Source organism: Protopterus annectens, chromosome 4.part0, assembly GCF_019279795.1.
Source record: "Protopterus annectens isolate FY-2018-M chromosome 4.part0, PAN1.0, whole genome shotgun sequence".
Lineage (NCBI taxonomy): Eukaryota > Metazoa > Chordata > Ceratodontiformes > Protopteridae > Protopterus > Protopterus annectens.
In genome coordinates, this window is record NC_056733.1 from 931,620,981 (window position 1) to 931,626,980 (window position 6,000).

General features: G+C 46.6%; 1 protein-coding gene across 1 annotated transcript in view; it reads left to right on the top strand.

Annotated features, from left to right (window-relative positions):
• The window catches only part of KNTC1 (kinetochore associated 1), a 3,090,908-nt gene that overhangs the window by 1,655,526 nt on the left and 1,429,382 nt on the right, over positions 1–6,000 (top strand). The gene's annotated exons all lie outside the window — the stretch shown is intronic.

The window sequence follows — 6,000 nt, forward strand, 5'->3', positions numbered from 1 at the left end:
AAGAGATGGAAATAAATGCCCAAACGGCCAATAGCTACAATTTTCTGGGCCAGGAACCACTCCTCTTGTGGTAGATAGGCTACCTAATGCTTACCACTCCCACTGATATGCTAGAAGGCTTCCCTCCAACACAGAAAGGCTTGGGAGGCTCAGAAACTTACAAAGAGTCCTGGATGCAGCAAATCTGTACCTGGACTAGACTAGTTACAGGAAAGGCAGGGAACAAGTACAAACGTAGGCTTTTAAGCCAGCAAGTTGAAAGAGATGGAAAACTGCCCAAACGGCCAAATAAACTACAATTTCTGGGCCAAAACTCACTCTTCCTGTGGAGGATAGGCTACCTAGTGCTTACCACTCCCACTGATAAGCTAGAAGGTTTCCCTCCAACACAGAAAGGCTTGGGGGGGCTCAGAAGCTGACTAACAATCCTGGATACAGCAACTCTGTAACTGAACTAGGCTGGTTATAAGAAAGGCGGGAAACAGGCACAAGTGCGGCTTTTAAACCAGAAAGTTGAAAGAGATGGAAAAAACTGCTCAAACAGCTAATAACTGCAATTTCTGGGCCAGGGACCACTCCTCTTGTGGTAGATAGGCTACCTGATGCTTACTACTCCCACTGATAAGCTAGAAGGCTTCCCTCCAACACGGAAAGGCTTGTGGGGCTCATAAGCTTACAAAGAGCCCTGGATACAGCATATCTGTACCTGGACTAGACTAGTAACAGGAAAGGCAGGAAACAAGCGCAAACGCAGGCTTTTAAATCAGAAGGTTGAAAGAGATGGAAAAGCTTCCCAAACGGCCAATAAACTATAATTTCTGGGCCAGAAACCACTCCTCCTGTGGTAGATAGGTTACCAAGTGCTTACCACTCCCACTGATAAGCTAGAAGGCGCTTCTCCAACACAGAAGGGCTTGGGGTGCTCAGAAGCTTACCAACAGTCGTGGATACAGCAAATCTGTACTTGGACTATACTAGTTATAGGAAAGGTGGGGACCAAACGCAAAATGGGCTTTTAACCAGAAAGTAGAAAGAGATGGAAAAACTGCCCAAACGGCCAATGAACTACAATTTCAGGGCCAAAACCCACTCTTCCCATGGTAGATAGGCTACCTAGTGCTTACCACTCCCACTGATAAGCTAGAAGGCTTCCCTCCAACACAGAAAGGCTTGGGGGGCGCAGAAGCTTACCAACAGTCCTGGATACAGCAAATCTGTATCTGGACTTGACTAGTTATAGCTCATTTTAGATGTTTTTTTTTTTTTTCTCGTTTAAATTGATTTTTCTACCATTTTGTATGTCGAGCATTTCTGAAAGGAGTTTTTCATAATTTTATGATTCATTTCTTGCCTAATACTGTTTTAGGCAGTATCTTTTCATTTTGACTGAAACTAGCCCATTTGTATACAAAGTTAAGTAACTTTTGTGCACAGTTTTCAGAATAGTATATCCCTACAGGAATAGTCTGTAAATTGTTACTTAGATGGAGAATAGTGTGATCTGTCCATCTTCTTTCCGGGCTGACTGTGCAGCCAGTATCTGGTATTGAGTTGGCTAGTTTCTTTTCTCCTGACTTGATGGACTCAGACCAACCCCACCCGTAAAAAGGAAGACTAAAGCAAATATGTCTCAATCAAGAACTTGTGATTCTGCAGTAGTCTTCTCATTTGCATTCTATCAGACCACTTGCCTTTTGTTAGCTCCAGGTCCCCTGGTGTGATTGTATGTAGTACCACAACTGTGCACAATGTGGGCGTCAAACACATCTTCCTGGGCTGTACCATTGCCTGCTGCAGGTATGAAGAGCTAAACTCTTTAGGTGTAAGAGAAGTCAGGGGTGCAGAATCGTTGCCATTATTGATAATTTTATCCAAGGGACACTCCCACTAGTATAATTTATGCCAGAAAGAGTTAGAAGACCTTCCACATGGTGGGGTACCCATCTGACTGTTTTCCCACCTGAGATGGCGGCTATGGGGATATATCCATGGTGCCAGCAGTTGGTTATGGGGTGCATGTTCAGGTTATAACAACACTGGTGCTTCCATCTCTGCTTAGTCTTCTAAACATCCCCCTTTTGAGGGGGCTGTAATGTTTGACGACTCTGACCTGTCTGTATTGGATCATTTGGTTATTCTGATGATGAACAGATACAGGCACCCAAACAAATGATGTGAAGTTGTTCTGTCTCGCCGTTCATTCTTGTGTTACCTCAGATTTAGTTTGCCACTGCAACAGACTGGATGATACTTCACAGCTCGGGCCAGTAAAGTTGGAGCTGATGATTGTGGAGCCTTCGGGAACCACTGCCTGTTCCAGTGCCATCGGTGCCGACTACTTGGACTTCCTTGGAACCCATTGAGGAGTCTAGGAGCAGTCACTTGTCGGTCGGGTCTGGGAAGGGCAGTCGGACCGATCTTTTGTCTCCAAATTTACCTCTTGGGGCTTCGGCACGGATGAGTTTGTCTCCTACCTCTGGATCAGAGCCCAATGTTCTGGTGCCGAGGGAATCCTCTGCTTCTTCGGACCCAGGGGTTCCTTCACATCGGAGCAGGGATGCCTTTGATGCCACGAGGAGAGTAATGTCCCCCAGGACATCCACAACTTAAGGGCCAACTTGCCTCCTCCCTAAAAGCGCCCGTGTCTACTTCTGCCTCACAGTTCCCTTTGAAGACTAGAGACCCTGAGCCTAAGGAAGCCTCACTGGGTGGTCTCTGCTCTTCTGAGACCTCACCAGAAGCTCCCACTGATGAGGTTCCCAGGAAGAGAATTTGCAAGAGGAAGCATCTAGACTCCCCGCAGGAGTCTATCGCATTTGACACTGACTTGGATGAATCGGAAGCGTCCATATGTTCCACCTCTGAAGATCTCTCATTTGCAGATATCTTGGAAATCCTAAAGCAGAGGGGTGGCTGGAAGCCCACCAACCCTACTGAGTACAAGTCGGTCCTCCTAAAGTTTTTGGTTCTCAGCCCTCCACCTCTTGGGTGTCTCCGCCCTTCGATGAGTTTATGGAGCTGGTCTCACGAAGGGCATGTAAGTCTCCAGACACCATTTAGCCTGCCCCTTGGAGGCCCAATAAATTTATTTCTGCCCCTCATGTTAAGACCTTTCTCACAAAGGGGAGTGCCTGTTGATGCCCTGGTGGTGGTGACTGCCACCAAAAAGGAGATGTCTGAAACTTCTTCCTCTGTCCATCCTCCTAAAAGAGACTCTAGGATCATGGATAGATATGGGAAGCGCATGTTTAGTTCAGCAACTTTTGCCATAGTCTCTTTTCAGGCCCAAAATTAAGAAAGCTCTGACCAGGTGTGAGCAGGAAGGAAAGGCTCTGTCTGCTGTCAGAGTCTGTTTTTCCATCTTTACTAGACCCTACCCCAATGGTCAAAAGGGAGGAAAGATGTGGTTCCGAAAAGCCAAAGGAGCCTTTCTGGACACATGTGGTGAACCCCCCCCCCCTCCAGGGGCAGAGGAGGGGGGCAGTAATGAAAGATGCCACCCTCGCGGCAGAGGGGGTCCGCAAAATCAGGGTGACAAAGACCAGTTCTTCGGGAAGCCCTACCAGCGCTCCTGAAAGGAGGCCCAACGGTCCTACTCTGGAGGCAGTCGGTGGTCGCTTATCTTTGTATCCAGACACCTGGCTAAAAATAAACGACAACTGGGTACAAAGCATAATTTCCAGAGGATATTTTATTCCCTTTGCCAGTCCTCCCCCTTTGATAACAAAAATCCCAGACGTTCCACCCATTTACAGGAAACAAGCAACAGTAGAGGTCCAAAGGTTGCTAGAAAAAAGTCATCCAACCAGTCCCAGCAGACCAGATAGGATCCAGAACTTACTCAAGATTCTTTTTAGTTCCAAAAAAGACAGTGGACTGGAGACATATTTTGGACCTCAGCAGACTAAACAAGTCTGTCAAGAAGGAGAAGTTCCGGATGGTAACGCTACAGTGGATACTTCCCTTTTTAGGGAAAGGCAATTGGATGTGCTCGATAGATCTCCAGGATGCGTACTACCACATAAAAATGGCCAGACCATCCAGGGATCATCTGCGCTTCCGGCTGGGAGCCAATCACTACCAGTTTTGAGCCCTGCCCTTTGGTCTCACTACAGCCCCCAGAGTGCTCACCAAATGCATGGCAGTGGTCACGGCAAACCTGAGACGTTTGGGATTCCAGGTGTCTCCGTACTTAGACGATTGGATCCTCAACACCACAACCAGGCATCAGCTTATACAAGCCAGGGACACCACACTTACTCTTTGGAATCAACTGGGGATTACCATAAACTCAGAAAAATTTGCCTTGTCACCATCGCAACATATTGTCTTTATCGGAGCAGAATTGGACACCACCACCATTTTGAAACTTCTATCAGAAAGGATATTAGTACTTGTCAGTAAATTCTTAATGTGATATCCAGAGACAAGGTGTCAGCCTCAGAAGTGCTAAAATTGCTGGGGACGATGGCAGCTGCAATAATAGCGATTCCATTGGGTCGTATGCACATGCGGATTCTACAGTGGCTCCTGTTCACACAATGGTCCTGCTAAGAAGTCCCAATGTCTCATCTCATCATTCTAACAAACTCTTGCTAAAAGGATCTTTGGTGGTGGGCTAGCCTCTCTCCAAGTAACGATAGGTTGTCCTTTTATCCTACCCTCACCATCGGCCACCGTGACCACGGATGCTTCTCTGATCAGGTGGGGTGGGGCATTTTCAGGAAAGAGCAGCCCAAGACACACGTACCGAACAAGAGACACATCTGCATATCAATGTCCTGGAGGTGAGAGAGGTACTCTTGGCATTGCAGTACTTTCAGGACTCTCTCCCTCTGGTGACAGTTGCAATTCAGACGGACAACATATCTGTGATCTTGTATATAAACAAACAAGGAGGAACCGGGTCCTATTCCCTTTGTCGAGAGGCCCTAAGAGTGTGGCAGTGGGCTACCTCCACCCAGCCCTTTCTCATAGCAACACACATCCTGGGGAAATCCAACCTGATAGCAGACAAAGTGAGCAGGGCAGTCTTGTTGCTTCATGAGTGGTCTCTCAAAGAAGAAATAGCGGAAAGAATATTCCGCAGCTGGGGCCAGCCTTGCTGCGATCTCTTTGCATCCCCCATGAGCACAAAATGCAGAAGCAATTTTGCCATAATCCTTCCTCCGGGAGATGCCCCAAGGGATGCACTCTTACACAATTGGCCTCTGGGTCTCCTTTATGCCTTCCCGCCAATACCCCTGATGTCCAATGTGTTACAGAAAGCTAAAGCCCTGGGAAGGACCATTATTCTTATAGCCCCTCATTGGCCTCGTCAGATTCCGTTCCCTTTTCCTCAACCTCATCTATTGGAAGAGCTTTGGATTCTAGACCCAGTTCCAGACCTTCTGACGCACTCATCAGGGGCTTTTCATCCCTCCCTTCAGTCCCTGAAATTGACAGCTTGGGTGGTCCAATTCCCAACATAGCCAGGTTCCATAATCTCTCAACTAAAACACAACATATTTTAATATCTTCTCATAAATCTATCTACCCATGAAGTTATACCTCAGCAAATGGAAGAGATTTTCCATATGGGCTTCTCTAAATAACATTGACCCTTACCTATCCCTTATTTCCTCCATACTAGAGTTTTTGACTATGCTTTTCAACAAGGGAGTGGCTGCAGCCACCATTCGTGTGCAGCTCACTGCGATCTCTAATTTTTTTCTGGGTACTGAAGGCTTTAATGTAATGTCACACAAGCTATCCAAAGCTTTTCTCAAAGGCACCTTCCACCTGAGACCACCTGTAAAATCATCTTATACTCCTTGGAACCTAAATGTTATGCTTTCACGCATCATTCTTCCACCGTTTGAGCCAGGTTCTTCATCACTTTACCCTCTCACCCATCATTAACACATGCATTTCATAGGCTTCATAGGAACTAAATAAAGGGATGTTTTCTACACTTCACCCTTATTATGTAAAAGAAGGTTGGTGAAATCGAGATGCCAT